The sequence below is a fragment of the Amblyraja radiata genome, chromosome 2 (genome assembly GCF_010909765.2).
Source record: "Amblyraja radiata isolate CabotCenter1 chromosome 2, sAmbRad1.1.pri, whole genome shotgun sequence".
Taxonomy (NCBI): domain Eukaryota; kingdom Metazoa; phylum Chordata; class Chondrichthyes; order Rajiformes; family Rajidae; genus Amblyraja; species Amblyraja radiata.
This window is the reverse complement of record NC_045957.1, coordinates 10,958,278-10,974,517: the sequence shown is the minus strand read 5'-3', so window position 1 is coordinate 10,974,517 and position 16,240 is coordinate 10,958,278. Positions and strand designations below refer to the sequence as shown.

At 44.5% G+C, this 16,240-nt stretch overlaps 1 protein-coding gene across 4 annotated transcripts in view; it reads left to right on the top strand.

Annotated features, from left to right (window-relative positions):
- pard3 (par-3 family cell polarity regulator) overlaps nucleotides 1-16,240 on the top strand; it is a 983,322-nt gene that overhangs the window by 438,863 nt on the left and 528,219 nt on the right. The gene's annotated exons all lie outside the window — the stretch shown is intronic.

Here is a 16,240-nt window from a genome sequence, read left to right as displayed (position 1 = left end):
ACTCAGTCATGTCCACATCCATCGGCACACCACAGACTAGATGTCATGGTCGTATTCGAGAACGAGTTTGAACGACAACAGCAGCAATCATTCTGGTTGTTATTGCTTAAGACACACAGAGAGTGCTTGTTATTGCTTCATTCACACAGAGAGTGGTGAATCTCTGGAGCTCTCTGCCGCAGAAGGTAGTTGAGGCCAGTTCATTGGCTATATTTAAGAGGGAGTTAGATGTGGCCCTTGTGGCTAAAGGGATCGGGGGTATGGAGAGAAGGCAGGTACAGGATACTGAGTTGGATGATCAGCCATGATCATATTGAATGGCGGTGCAGGCTCGAAGGGCCGAATGGCCTACTCCTGCACCTATTTTCTATGTTTCTAAGAATCCTTTCCACAGATGTTCCCTCATGTTCCTATCTCACTATGCGACCCTGCATTTATCTGTACCAAACCTCACTTGCCAAACGTTTGGTCCCTTCTTAATGCTTAATATCCTTCCGTAGTTTCCTGCAAATTTCCTCAGAGTTATCGAAATTTCAAAATTGGGTATTGATTCGAATTTCTAAATTGATAATGTAAATCATGAACGGTGATTCCAGCATTAATCCTGATGGGAGACTATTATCCACTGCCTCCCACTTCCTCACACTCTACTTTCTCTCTTGAATGGCAAGCAATCTTGTTTAACAGTCATCCCTTTAAGTACCTCACCTATTTATCAGAAGTATTCCATGTAATAGCAAGATTTGCTGCTTTTTCTTCATTCACATGGTTATATTCTCTGAGCTCTGTTAGTTTGTTTGGTCCTCATGAAAGAAAACACTTGTTCATCTTCCATAGTTTTGTTTTACTTTAGAGATACAGCACGGAAACAGGCCCTTCGGCCCACCTAGTCCACACCGACCAGCGATCCCCGCACATTAACACTATCCTACACACACGAGGGACAATTTACACTTACACCAAGCGAATTAACCTACAAACCTGTACGTCTTTGGAGCGTGGGAGGAAACCGAAGATCTTGGAGAAAACGCACGTGGTCACGGGGAGAACGCACAACTCTGTGCAGACAGCACCCGGGATGGAACAGGGGTCACCGGCGCTGTAAGGCAGCAACTCTACTGCTGCGCCACCCGTTAAATTGATACATTATACTTTGTCATGTAATCTCAAGCCTGTTTGTTCTCTTGGAATTGTCATGTGGCCCAATGGATAATCCCTGGTTTAATGTTCATGATTTACTCATGCCTACTGTTCCGCTGTGCCTGATGCTTGATCTCCTCATTGGAGAGAGACAAATTAAAAAAAAAACTTCCCTCCTAATCATGCATATTCTCGGCTCCTGATCTTTATCCATTCAGGCAGTGCAACTCCCCGACAGTCCTTTCAGGTTAGGCAGAGGTTCACTTGCACCTCCTCCGACCTCATCTACTATATCCGTTGTTCAAAGTGCGGCCTCTTATACACCGACGACACCAAACATAGACTGGGCATTGAGTTCGCAGAACACATTCGCTCAGTCCGCCTGGACCTACCTGATCTCACAGATGCCAAACACTTTAATACCCCTTCCCATTCCCACACAGACCTTTCTGTCCTAGGCCTCCTCCATTGACAGAGTGAGGTCAAACATAAATTGGGGGAACAGCACCTCATATTTCACTTGGGCAGCTTACAACCCAGTGGTATGATTATTGATTTCTCTACTTTCAGGTAAACTTGGCATTCCCTCTTTCTCCCTCCCTACTCAACCCAAGTCCTTGTACTAGATTCAAAGTCGTCTTGTTGAGTCTCATTGTTTGTAACCCGTTTTCACCCAGCCCGCGGCTTACAATGGCCTGTTTCCTTTATCATCGTTACTTTTTTTGCCATATCTTTCATTCATTTGCTCTATATCTCTCAATATCACCGTCCATATCTCTCCTTTCCCTTTCCCCTTTGACTCTCAGTCTGAAGAAGGGTTTCGACCCGAAACGTCCCCTTATTCCTTCTCTCCAGGGATGCTGCCTGTCCCGCTGAGTTACTCCAGCTTTTTGTGTCTATCTTAGGCAATGCAACTCTGTGGCCATCCCATACTGAGCACTGTACATCTGCAATTGTATTTCATTGTTGTTACTTGTAACTCACCAGATACTGTATAACTCACAAATGCTTGCTGAGGGACTATGAAGAAGACTGAGAACACAAACCTGCCTGCACTTCCCAGTTAGTAGGTGGCTTTGGATGGGCTTCTGCACTTGGGCTTAGCTTCCTCACGTTAATTCTTCAAGCAGATGCACAAATTATTCAAACGTGAAAAGGCAGCAAATTCAGAAGAAAGTTCTGAGTCAACCACTTAAACATTGTCCATAAGCTATATTGAAAAATGCAGACGAAATTGTGAACCAAAATTAGAAAAATAATAACCATGTATTTTCAGAATAATAGATATAACCATATAACATATAACCATATAACAATTAAAGCACGGAAACAGGCCATCTCGGCCTTTCTAGTCCGTGCCGAACACTTGTTCTCCCCTAGTCCCATCTACCTGCACTCAGACCATAACCCTCCATTCCATTCCCGTCCATATGTTTATCTTAATGTTCAGATCTTAATGTTCCGTTTCCAGTTTAGTCAAGGAGTGCATAAGTATTGGTCCTTCCCGTTTCCTGACATGTGTAATAAGGAACTGTAGATACTGGTTTAAACCAAAGATAGACACAAAAAGTTGGAGTAACTCAGTGGGACAGTCAGCATCTCTGGAGAGAAAAAATGGGTGACGTTTCGGGTCAGTTTGAGTCTGAAGAAGGGTCTCGACCCGAAGCTTCACCCATTCCTTCACTCCAGAGATGCTGCCTGTCCCGTTGAGTTACTCCAGCTTTTTGTCTCAATCTTCCCTAACCTGACATTTTGGGCACACCATCAAAATCGCTCGGTATTCCTACATTGTATGTTGAAAAACAAATATCCTTGCAGTACTCTGACTTTTTCAACCCGTGGATTGATGATATAAAATCAATTTGATGAGAAGTAAAAGATACTGAAGTGAAACAATGATTTATTATTTAATAGGCTAGCCGATTTATTAAACTCATTCATATTGAACCTTTAGGTTATTGAAAAGGTTACCCACACAGTTATTTTTGTTCAATTAAAGTGAAATCGTTCAATTAAAGAAATTATATCGTTGCTGTGCAACGTGATTGAAGAAATTCAGACTTGAGTTTACAAATTTCAAATGTGTATTAGCCTTGGATTTTTAACCTGCAAACAAGTCCACCCAGTTAATGGACATTGCTCCACACGTCTTGGTCTGTCATGAGCTTGCTGACGTTAGCTAAATGCTCATTTTACGCATATTTATGTGCGTTAACCTGTGATATTTGGAGGAGAATTGCTGTGCTCTTTTTGGCCAGCCACCCTCCTTGTCTTTGTAAGATTACTGTTGCCATGTCCTTTCTAACTCTTGCTGCGTCTTCCTCTCAGACTGTGATGTGTCTCATCCACTGCCCAACTTAACTACACTTAAGACAGACACAAAATACTGGAGAAATTCAGCGGGACAGGCAGCATCTCTGTATAGAATGAATGGGTGATGTTTCGGGTCGAGACCCTTCTTCAGACCCATCGAAGATAGAAACAAAATGCTGGAGAAACTTCACTGAAAGAGGGTCACTCAGTCATGTTTAAATGTTCATGTTATTGAGTAATTTCCAGACAACACAGTGTCAGTTGATGTATTGGAGTTCATGTTTGTACTTTTGCGTCCAACTTTACTTAACATGGGCACAGATGCTAAGCAGATACAAACTTGACAGGAATTCTTTTTGAAAGAAATCTGTTCTCATCCACCAAGCAGAAAAGCAGAAAAAGTGTATCAATTGGGCACTTGAAAAAATACAATAAGTTCCTTGAATAGGAAATAAGCAAAAGAAAACAAAAGTCAGTAAAATTTCCCCCCAGAATGAATTGAAATAACAAAGTGGAGTATATCTGGGTCAGGTGATGCGTCTGAGATCAATTCCTAGATTGATAACTTCTGTGAAAGATCCCATTTGTCATCAAAAGCATTCCTAACACAAATATTCCTCTAATTTGGTAACTTGCAGGTGACCTTGTGATGACAGTAATGTTTTGATGGACCCAGTACTGAAATGGCCTTTGTGTCCCTGGACCATTTGTTACACAAAGTGGAAGGATGTTGTGTTGCTTCTTTTGAAGATGCACCATTTCGTACAGTTCTCCATTCCCCACATTTCATTGTCTCATGAATATCGAGCTTTGAAAAGTCTGAATGCAAACTGTCTGGGAGTCCAGCGGGCGTTTTAAATTTTCATGCAGTAAATACTTCTGAGGTTGTTTATGCATGGCTAATCATTCGAGGAATGAATATTTTATAACATGTCCATACATGAAACATTTCGGAAGAAAGGCGTGCGCCCGAAATAATGAAGGCATCAGTGAAGTGAATACTGCTGGTTGGGAACCGAGCATTTATATGACTCAATTATATTAGTGATCAAATCATTATCATAGCCTTTCTAAAAAGGTCTCAATTTTACAAAAATATTAAGTTAGTTGTAAAATTTGGCTTTCAAAGCCATTAGCCTGGCTCATTAATTTTTATCGTTTTCTCATCTAGCAAGCTGAAACTAGCTGGCACTGCCTGACTGAGTTATCAGGAGGTATCGGGATAGATGTTGAAGGCTGACTGTTGTGTAATTCATTTTCGCAGACCCAGCCTGAAATCCTCATTGTTGGGAAAGTGCTTACATGCAGTCTAGAAGGACTCGATTAGCGAAATGTCGTCTGATGAAAATGAGAGAGACCCGAGTATTTCAGAGTCTGAAGAAGGGTCTCGACCCGAGACGTCACCCATTCCTTCTCTCCACAGATGCTGCCTGTCCCGCTGAGTCGCCCCAGCTTTTTTGTGTCTATCTTCAGTATTTCCATCCTTGGGTTGTTCATAGTTTAACATGGAAATCCCGAGGTTGCTGTCAAAGATTTGGAGCAACCCTTTGGGCTACTGTGGTTGGAGTCTGGCTCGTGAACCCAGTGGGAAATGATCAGAGCCATTGTGAATTTAAGGATTAAACTAATCCTGTGAAAAAATGTACCCAGAAAATCTTACACTGAGCTACTTGAGGACCAATTGATTATTTAATGACATACTAAGCCATAATTAATGCTCAGCAAACTCCCTGGCTCTTAAAATAAACATTATGTGCCACCAGTGTCATTACCTTGTGTGAATGTTTCACAAAGTATTAAGGATTTTACATAAAGACTTATTTTTGTAAAACCGTGTTCGTTTTTCAGCTTCTCCACAAATCATATGCATAATCCAATCGTTTGTAAGCAATATATAACGTTTAAAAAGTTAATTAAAACCACTTAATTAAAAAGTTAATTAAATTGCAGTTATTAGCCACCGGGGATCGCGATGAACCGATGCCCGATCGCAGCAGGTGGTATAAACGAAGTTCTCTCCGCAGAGATATTATACGATTCTGATCATCTGTTATTGGACTATTCAGAAATGAATGAATGAATGAAAGAATAAGTTTACTGGCCAAGTATGTACACATACAAGGAATTTGCCTTGGTGCTCCGCTCGCAAGTAACAACACGACATACAGTAAACCATTAAGAATAAAACATAAAACATTAAAACATTAAGAATAAAACATTATAGTTTAAACATGTGAATGAAATAAAATACCAGAGCAAAAGGAGGCTAGACTTTTGGCTGTTGAGTAGCGCTACTGCTCGTGGAAAAAAAGCTGTTTTTATGTCTGGCTGTGGCGGCTTTGACGGTCCGGAGTCGCCTTCCAGAGGGAAGTGATTCAAAGAGTTTGTGTCCAGGGTGGGAGGGTATCAGAGGTGATCTTACCCGCTCGCTTCCTGGCCCTTGCAGTGTACAGTCCGCCAATGGGGGGAAGGTTGCAGCCAACAACCTTCTCAGCTGATCGAACGATTCGCTGCAGCCTCCGGATGTCGTGCTTGGTGGCTGAGCCAAACCACACCATGATGGAGAAGGTGAGGACAGACTCTACGATGGCAGCATAAAACTGGACCATCATTGCCTGTGGCAGATTGTGTTTCCTCAGCTGCCGCCCAAAGTACATATTGATTGTCTGGCAACTTGCTCACTGGTGTGTAATGTGCATGCTCACTGGATTCGCACGATTCCCACGATCCCTTTCAATCAGCACCCTCACCCTCTCCACACCCCTTTCATGTTCCAATGCTCCCTTTTACTCATTGGGCATCCCCCGCCTCCTGGTTCAGGGCTCCCGTTCCGCTCACTGCCCCCCCACCCCCAGTCCCCATGCTCCTTGAAACCTGCTGAAACCTGGTTTCTACAGACCCCACAGGTTCACTGGAAAAGCTATTATTTTCTTGTGCAACATTTCAAAAAGCAGTAGAGCGACTGCCTTACAGCATCGGGTTCGTTCCTGACTACGGGGTGTTGTTTGTACGAATTATTACGTTAGCATTTGCAACCTTGGGTACAACAATAATAATAATAATAATAATATATTTTATTGTCATTGCACATAAGCGCAACGAGATTTGGTATGCAGCTTCCAACCGACGTCATAACATAAATAACTAATAAAATTTGGGTTTAGATATAGATATCCCGAGAACATGGATTGTAAAAAGAACAGTAAAACAGTCAAAACAGTTCAACAAATGCGGCACGGTAGACTTGCGGCCTTACAGCTCAAGAGGCCTGGGTTCGATCCTAACTATGGGTACTGTCTGTACGGAGTTTGTACATTCCACCCCGTGACCTGCGTGGGTTTTCTCCGAGATCTGCGGTTTCCTCCCACACTCCAAAGACGCGCAGGTTTGTAGGTTAATCGGCTTGGTTATAAAGGTAAAGTTGTCCCCAGTGTGTGTGGGGTAGTGTTAACGTGCGGGGATCGCTGGTCGACGCGGACACGGTGCGTCGAAGAGCCTGCTTCTGCGCTCTATCTCTAAAAGCTAAAACTAAAAGTAGAAAGTGTTTTGGAGTATCTATAAAAGCAACATTCAATGGTCCAGCAAATCTGCTAGTCCGGGGCTACCAAAGTCCCAAGGTGAGACCCAGCCTGAAAGCTCGTCTGTCAGAGAGCCCGGGAACCCTCCCGAAGGCTCATCGGACGGTGTAACCGGGAGACGTCGGATGTGAAGAGTGTGGGCTGGGAGGAGGGTGGACTGGGATAATGCCCTTAATGCCTTCAAGGTCGGCTGCAGGAACCGCATTTTACCTCATCTATTATGTTGCCAGGACTAGAGGGTGTGAGCTATCGGGAGAAGTTGAGTAGGCTGGGTCTCTATTCCATGGAGAGCAGGAGGATCAGGGATGATCTATAGAGGTGTACAAAATCATGAGAGGAATACATCGTGCAGATGCACAGAGTCTCATGCCCAGAGTAGGGGAATCGAGGACCAGAGGACATAGTTTCAAGGTGAAGGGGAAATATTTAATAGGAACCCGAGGGATAACTTTTTCACACAAAGGGTGATGGGTGAATGGAACAAGCTGCCAGAAGAGGTAGTTGTGGCTGGGACTATCCCAATGTTTAAGAAACAGTTAGACAAGTACATGGATGGGACAGGTTTGGAGGGATATGGACCAAGCGCAGGCAAGTGGGACTAGTGTAACTAGGACATGTATGGGCAAGTTGGGCCGAAGGGCCTGTTTCCACAATGTATCACTCTATGACTATGCCTCTATCTCCACTATGCCAATGTGGCATTCTAACCAGCCAGTGCATGTGTTTCATTGTATTGTTATTCTGTGTATGGGTTTGGTTAGAGCTGAATTATATTAAACTTGATGAGTCGATGAGGTAGTTTTTGATTGCATTAAATATGCATCGACGAATAGATTAATCACTACGAGAGAGTCAAGAGTGTTTAATTGTTACAAGCACCAAGAACAGAACAATGAAATTCTGGCTTGCTGCAGGTTAACAGACCCATTAAAACAATAACCGAACAAATAAATGCACAATAACCACAAATGCAATAAATTATCAGCAATACTAGCTCACCAGACCATAATCATGTAAATCTAAGTACGTAATGCAACTAAAACAAGGTCCACCATAGATTTTGGCTGGTACACAAAAAAGCTGGAGAAACTCAGCAGGTGCAGCAGCATCTATGGAGCGAAGGAAATAGGCAACGTTTCGGGCCGAAACCCTTCTTCAGACTGATCGGGGGGGGGGGGGGAGAAGAAAGGAAAACGGAGGAGGAGCCCGAAGGCTGGAGAATGGGAGGAGACAGCAGGGGGGCTGAGGAAGGGGAGGAGACAGCAAGGACTAACAAAATTGGGAGAATTCAATGTTCATGCCCCCAGGATGCAGACTCCCCAAGCGGAATATGAGGTGCTGTTCCTCCAATTTCCGGTGTTGCTCGCTCTGGCCATGGAGGAGACCCAGGACAGAGAGGTCGGATACGGAGTGGGAGGGGGAGTTGAAGTGCTGAGCCACCGGGAGGTCAGGTTGGTTATTGCAGACCGAGCGGAGGTGTTCGGCGAAACGATCGCCCAACCTCTGCTTGGTCTCACCGATATAGATCTGCTGACATCTAGAGCAGCAGCTAGATTCTGGCTGGGTTAGCTTGTGGTTCGGGTTATGCATTGTGTTTCAAGATCCTGATGGTTGCTGGCAAAAGCTCTTGAACCTGCGGGCCAAGAAGCTCTCCTGCCTCTGTACCTGCTTCTGATGGTAGTAGTGGGATGAGAACATTAGTCGGGTGCGTGGGCATGTGATGATATTAGCTAGCTCTTGAGGCAGTGTTTCCTGTAGTTGCCCTGGTTTCAGTTTAGCTGATTGCCACGTTTACCTAGGTACAGTGAAAAGCTTTTGTTTTCTTGCTAACCAGTCAGCGGAAAGACAATACATGATTACAATTGAGCCATTTACAGTGTATAGATACATAGTCATAGAGTGAAACTGTATGGAAACAGGCCCTTCAGCTCAACTTGCCCACACCAACCAACATGTCCCAGCTACACTAGTCCCATCTGCCTGTGCTTGGTCCAAACTTGTCCTATCCATGTACCTGTCTGACTGTTTCATAAATGTTGGGATAGTCCCAGCCTCAACTACCTCCTCTGGCAGCTCGCTCCATACACCCACCACCCTCTGTGTGAAAAAGTTACCCCTCAGATTCCAATTAAATCTTTTCCCCTTCACCTTGAACATTTGTCCTCTGGTCCTTGATTCCCCTACTCTACAGGATAGGGGAATAACGTTTTGTGTAAGGAACAGCCAGCAAAGTCTGATCAAAGATAGTCTCAGGGTCACCACTAAGGTAGCCAGCAGTTCAGGACTGATGATGGGGAGGTCAACACTTGTCTTGGACCGGGTGGCATCCATCACTTTCTGCAGCCTCCATTCATGGGTGATTGAGTTACTGAACCAGGCTGTGTGCCAACCAATCTGTCATGCTCCTGTGAGAGTCCAATTGCGTATTCGGTGATATGCCAAATCCCCTCAATCTTTTAAAGGAGGTGGAAGCATTGATGACCTTTCTTTGTGAATGCATTAATATGCTGCACCCAGCATACATCTTCAGAGATATGCACGCTCAGGAACTGAGTCGTTGACTCTCTTCACCCCCGTCCTGTCCAAGGACAGGTTGATGGATCAATTGACAATAGGTGCAGGAGTAAACCATTCGGCCCTACAAGCCAGCACCGCCATTCAATGTGATCATGGCTGATCATCCACAATCAGTACCCCGTTCCTCTATCAAACACTCTCTTGAAAGCATCCAGAGAATTGGCCTCCTGCCTTCTGAGGCAGAGAATTCCACAGATTCACAACTCTCTGGGTGAAATTTCTTTTTCATCATCTCTGTTCTAAATGGCCTACCCTTTATTCTTAAACTGTGGCCCCTGGTTCTGGACTCCCCCAACATCGGGAACATGTTTCCTGCCTCTAGCGTGTCCAATCCCTTAATAATCTTATATGTTTCAATAAGAGTCCCTCTCATCCTAAATTCCTCGGCTTTTCCTTCCTGTCGTCTGCAATGAGCTCCTTGGTCTTGCTGATGTTGAGAGCAAGGTATCATTCAACATCCCTTCTGTATTGCGGCATGGTGGCGCAGTGGTGGAGTTGCTGCCTTACAGTGCCAGAGACCTGGGTTTGATCCCGACTACAGGTGCTGTCTGTACGGAGTTTGTACAGACAGCACCTATGTGGGTTTTAACCTGCGTTTGTTTTCTCCTGGATCTCTGGTTTCCTCCCACACTCCAAAGAAGTACAGGTTTGTAGGTAAATTAGCTTGGGATAAATGTAAATTGTCCCTCGTGTGTATAAATAGCATTAATGTGCGGGAATCGCTGCTCTGCGCGGACTACGTGGCCTGAATCCATGTTGTATCTCTAAACTACACTTGACGCATCGTTACCAGTTATTCATCCAACAATAGTGGTATCATTAGTAGACTTTATAGACTTGAAAAATGGCATTGAAGTTGTGTCTGGCTGCAGTGTCTTGGGAGTAGTGGAGCATTGTATTTCTAAACTAAAAAGGAAGGTTCTCAGTAAAATAAAGTAAGCTTTAATTATGCTGTTCTTATGACTCCCATTATGAGAGTCTTATGCATTGTGGTGGAATTTGATATGTATTGATAAAACTGCATTTGTCCAGGCAGTCCTTTGGTTATGACCAAAATTGTCATCTTATCACCTGCATTCATGCAGACAGTGCACGAGGAAACCTTATAATCAGGGCTGCCGACATTGGGTGAGATTTGGGAGTGAGAACTTGCGCGAGACCAAGCCCAAGGGAGCGTAGTGACATTCCACAGTAGAGCCAGGCTCTGATCAACAGGTGCAGCACATGAATGATCTTAGTGTATTCATGTATGGAAATCAGATTATAATCAAGCAACCTGGGTCTCACTGCACACGTGGTACTAATCCTGACCCTGACTCTAGTTGCACACCTTCTCTCATTCCTGACCCTGAGTCCAGCCTTACACCTGGCCCCCTATGCTACCCTGATCATAGCTGCTTACCTGCTTAGGTTCCCAGTGCTGAACACTCCTATTGTCCCAGCTTTGACTGCACACCTCGTACTATTCCAGACCTTGACTCTGGATGCACACTTGGCCTTGCTCCTAGCCCCTCTGCACTGACAATATCTCTGGCCGACACATAAAGCCCCATATCTGACCCCCTGGACTTAACCTATTACGTTCAAGTCCGCAGGTGCTTATCTAATGCGGTAATCTTTTATGGGGCACTTCACGGACCAAATTTTGTAGAACAAATTTTGCTACATCCATTGGTTTCCTTGTTGTCTAACATGTTAGTTACTTTGTCAAAGAAGTCATCAATTGGTTGTGCACAATTTTTCATCCATAACATTATATTCACTCAGCTCTATAAGTATTCTGTTACCATTTCCTTCATTTTCCTAACAAACTGTCCTGAAGTCATTTCCCCCCAATATTTTCAGTATTTTTCTCTCAGCTGGGACTTTTCCGAAATGCAAAGTCCAATAACTATATATTTAAGCAATATTATTCTATTTAATGTGATCTTGAGAGTACATAATATTTTCTGTCGTATTCGTAACACAACAATGATAAAAAGATCTTTGTTTTGATTGCACCAACCAACATGCATACATTATTATATTACAGTTAATATGTACAGAGGGAAAATTTTTGTTCCAATGTTCCACATTCTCAATTACTTTTACATTGAAGTGATTGAAATCCAAGTGAAGTTTAAATGGCATCAGAAAAATAAAACTTCCATAATGGATGATATTCATTACATGGTTGGTTGGAGTCAGTATCAGCACAATTAATATATTAAACTTTGAATCTTCAGATGTCCTGGTTCAAGCCAAAACTAAAGACAAATAATAACCTCCTCACACATTCCCCTGCAAGTATCTCTGTCACTCCTTTAAAATATGCCCCTTCTTTGAACAAGCTCTAAAACATCGCATCTGAATCAGTTTCCATCTGATTACACTCCTTGAGGATGTTCAATTAATAAAACAATGATATTGGGGACATTTCTATTCAACCTGTCAAAGGGATTTGGGGGGGGGAGGTTTAGAAATAAACAATATTTTAGTGATGTAAACAAATATAATAGTTGAGTGGCAAATTACAATAGTGCTACCTTCACAATATTTTAACTGAAGAAAATAATGGGTTATCGGGGCTGTATTTTGTGACAGGCAGCCTGACACCTTGCATGTCATTTTAATATTACACTTATCCCATCCCCCTGGGTATTCCAGATTAATAAATTAAGGTTTTATCAATTAATTACAAATCAGGCTAATTAGCCAACTCCGAAACACGAAGCTCTGAGCATTGGGATCCAGACATCATGGACAACTGGCCTCATTTCCCCACTGACATCTGGCAGTGTTCTCCGTCTGAACCAGGGGCCGCGGAGCGTTTTTGAATGTGGGGGGCCTGAGCGATCACTGATCACTGGCCTTGGGGGTACCCGGCGAGGCAGTGGGGTGACTGAGTGGGGGGAGGGTGTGGGAGGGGGGTGCCTTTTGAAATTTGATGTATTAAAATCATGTTTTAGTGCATTGTAAAAGTATGATTTCAATGTTTTTTGTTCAAAATATTTTTAAGAGGTAACTTTTTAAAGGGTAACTTTTTCCACACAAAGTTGTGGTGGGTGCATGGAACAAGCTGCCAGAGGAGGTAGTTAAGGCAGGGACTATCCCAACATTTAAGAAACAGTTACACTAATACATGGATAGGGCAGGTTTGGAGGGATATGGATCAAAAGCAGGTAGTGTAGCTGGGACATGTTGGCGGGTGTGGGCTAGTTGGGCCGAAGGGCCTGTTTTCACACTGTATCACATGTGGTGTGGCAGCGCCTAATGGCAGCGGCTCGACTGTAGTCCGTCTGTCTTTTTAAAATTTTTGTCTCGTTAAATGTATGTGCTGATTCTAGTTTTTATATTTTAGTTGTGTATATGTGAGGGTTGGGGGGGGAGGGGGGGGAGAGGTGGGGGAAACCGTTAATCTCTTCCCCGTACGGGGGACCTGACTTTTTCCCTGTCGGGTCTCCGATGTCGTTGGGCCTAACATCGTGGAGCCGGCGGCGGCCTCTGGCCGGAACTAACCTGAGGGCTCCAGTTGCGGAGCCTGCGGACTCGCCATCGCGGAGCTGGCCGACTTCGGAACGGGAAGAGCTATGGTGGCGCGCGGCTGTGATCTGACTTCGGAGCTTCAGAGGCTCCGGCCGCAGGCCCGGTGGACAGGAAACATAGAACATCAGGAGCTCGCAGGTCCCTGGTGGGAGACCGCATTTCGGAGCTCCCGCAACGGCAACTTTTCCCGCCGGGATCGCAGGGTTTAAATGACTAGGAGAGCGGCCTAACATCGCCCCGCGTGGCTTAACGGCCGCAGGACTTACCTTCACCCGCCGGGGGCTTTAACATCGGGAGCCCCAGTCGCCTCGACGTTGCAGTTGGACTGCTGGACCGCGGGAGAAGAACAAAGGGAAGAGATAAGACTTTTGCCTTCCATCACAGTGAGGAAGTGTTGGAGATTCACTGTGATGGATGTTTGTGTAAACTGTGTTAAGTGTGTGTCTTGGTTTTTTTGTAATGTTAAGACTGTAGAAAATGCAATTTCGTTCAGGCCAAGCTGTTTGAATGACAATAAAAGGCATTCTATTCTATTCTATTCTTTACCTCCACCATGCATGAATGGTTCAAAATCAAGTGGTCGAGTTTTATTGCCATATACTCAAGCATAGAAACATAGAAAATAGGTGCAGGAATAGGCTATTCGGCCCTTCGAGCCAGCACTGCCATTCAATATGTTCATGGCTGTTCATCTAAAATCAGTACCTCTTTCCTGTTTTTCCCCCATATCCCTTGATTTTGTTGGCCCCAAGAGCTAAATGTAACTCTCTCTTGAAAACATCCAGTGAATTGGCCTCCACTGCCCGAGACTCATGCACTGAGACTGCTCCATGGCCGGAGCTGCAGCGAGCGACTCGCCCGCCCGGCAAACACTCGCCAGCCCCGGCTCCCTGTCCGCTTCGGCCACCGCTGCTGCTTCTGCTTCCATCCCTCCCTCCGCCCCGGCTCTCCAACACCCACGACCAGGTTGCTCAGAGCACAGCAGCGACCCGTCCAAAGCCGGAGACATTGAAACATGTCCCCCCCCCCCCCCACCGGTTCCGCAGCCCATGTACCTCTCTCCTGTCGCTCGCCGGCCTCGCTCATGTCAGCGGCTTCCCGCAATTCCTTAAATTACGTCTGCCGCCAGGAGCAGGACATGGCCTTATGTTCTCCAGGACATGGTTTTTCAATGTAAATTTGTATGGGGACATGGTTTGGAGGTGTGTGATGGTTCGGTCACATGAGAATAACAGAGAATAAGAATGCTGCTGTCTTGTCAACAGACGCACACACAAGCAATTGATATTAGTTTCGAAATTCTCATTGATCACAGAATTTCTCACCACAGAGCGTGAGAAATTCTGTGATCAGCGTGAGAATTGGGCAAAATGCGTGAGTCTCACGCTCAATGCGTGAGAGTTGGCAGCTCTGTTATAATTCAATGTATTTAAATGCTTTTATTTTCTGTGTTTCTTCACCATTAACTTCAGTGCGTCCCCAGTTCCAAATAAGTTGACTCTTAATAGCTTTTGATTCACCCTTCAGCACCTTACTTTGGTAATAAGCCAGGAAGTGTTAGCAGGTTAAAACACTCATTTTAAATCCATCCTGTTCCTCGCTGATATGTTGTCCCTGTTCTTTTCACGCTGAGATTTGGAGCAGGAATCCTGAGCAGTTTTTCATTCACTTTATGTTCTGAAGGGGCACCAAAGACAGACACTAAATGCTGGAGTAACTCAGCGGGACAGGCAGCATCTCCGGAGAGAAGGAATAGGTGACGTTTCGGGACGAGACCCTTCTTCAGACTGGGCTCTTCCTCATTCTGTATTCTTCTTCTTCAGACTGGCACCACTGCTTTAGCTGTGATCAGTTAACTCAGAAGAGATGCAGATCCGGGCCTGGGAGCACCCCTGTTGTCCAAGTGATGAACATAGATGAAGTTTAATATTTTGCAATTTGCTGCTGATATCTGTGATGAAATTGCAAATACTTCCTGTCAAGGGACTATGTCCTCCAGACACTGTTGTGCCTGACTGCTCCCTGCTAGAAAGGAAAACCTCACCCAGATACGGATAACGATTCTGCAAGTTGACACCTTGTTCAGGTGTCAGAGGTTATGGCGAGAAGGCAGGAGAATGGGGCTAGGAGGGATAGATCAGCAATGATTGAATGGCAGAATTGATGGGCCAAAAGGCCTAATTCTACACCTATTCCTTATGACTTCTTCCCATGTAGGTGTGGAATTGTCCTTCCCAGTTTCACTTGCTCGTTATTTTTGAAGTACAAATACTACCTGTGAAACATCCAATACTAATTAAAACAATTGCAAATGATGCAGTAGGAATGAAACATGAGATGAAAAGAGGCAAATGGAGACAAATCCATTCACCAAAGTTGAATCATCCTACCACAACCTGAGAACAACCTGAACTACTATCTACCTCCTTGGTGATCCTTGATCGGACTTTACTGGCTTTACCTTGCACTAAACGTTATTCCCTCATCATGTATCTATACACGGCAAATGGCTCGATTGTAATCATGCATTGTCTTTCTGCTGACTGGATAACACGCAACAAAAGCTTTTCAATGTATCTCAGTACACGTGACAATAAACTAAACTGAAACTGAACTGAAATCCAAAGCAGAACACTGCAGATGCTGATACTCCAACATAATAAAATGTATATGCTGGAAATACTTAGGCTGTGTCTGTAGAGGGTGTAACCAATTAATTCCATGAAAGAAATTTGATAATTGACCTCCCATTGGACAAAATAGATGTAAACCTTCCAGAGCAGAAGATGCATTAATTTTGAAGCATTTTCCTCCGTCATCTTAGAAGATAGCAAATTGCACAATGGCACGGTGGCGCAGCGGTAGGGTTGCTGCCTTGCTGCGCCAGAGACCCAGGTTCAATCCTGACTACGGATGCTGTCTGCATGAAGTTTGCACGTTCTCCCCGAAACTTCGTGAGTTCTCCCCAGGGGCACCGGTTTCCTCCCACTCTCCAAAGACGTGTAGGTTTGTAGGCTAATTGCCTTGGTAAAATTGTGATTTGTGTAGGATAGTGTTAATGTGCGGGGATCGCTGGTCGGCATGGACTCGGTGGGCCGAAGGGCCTG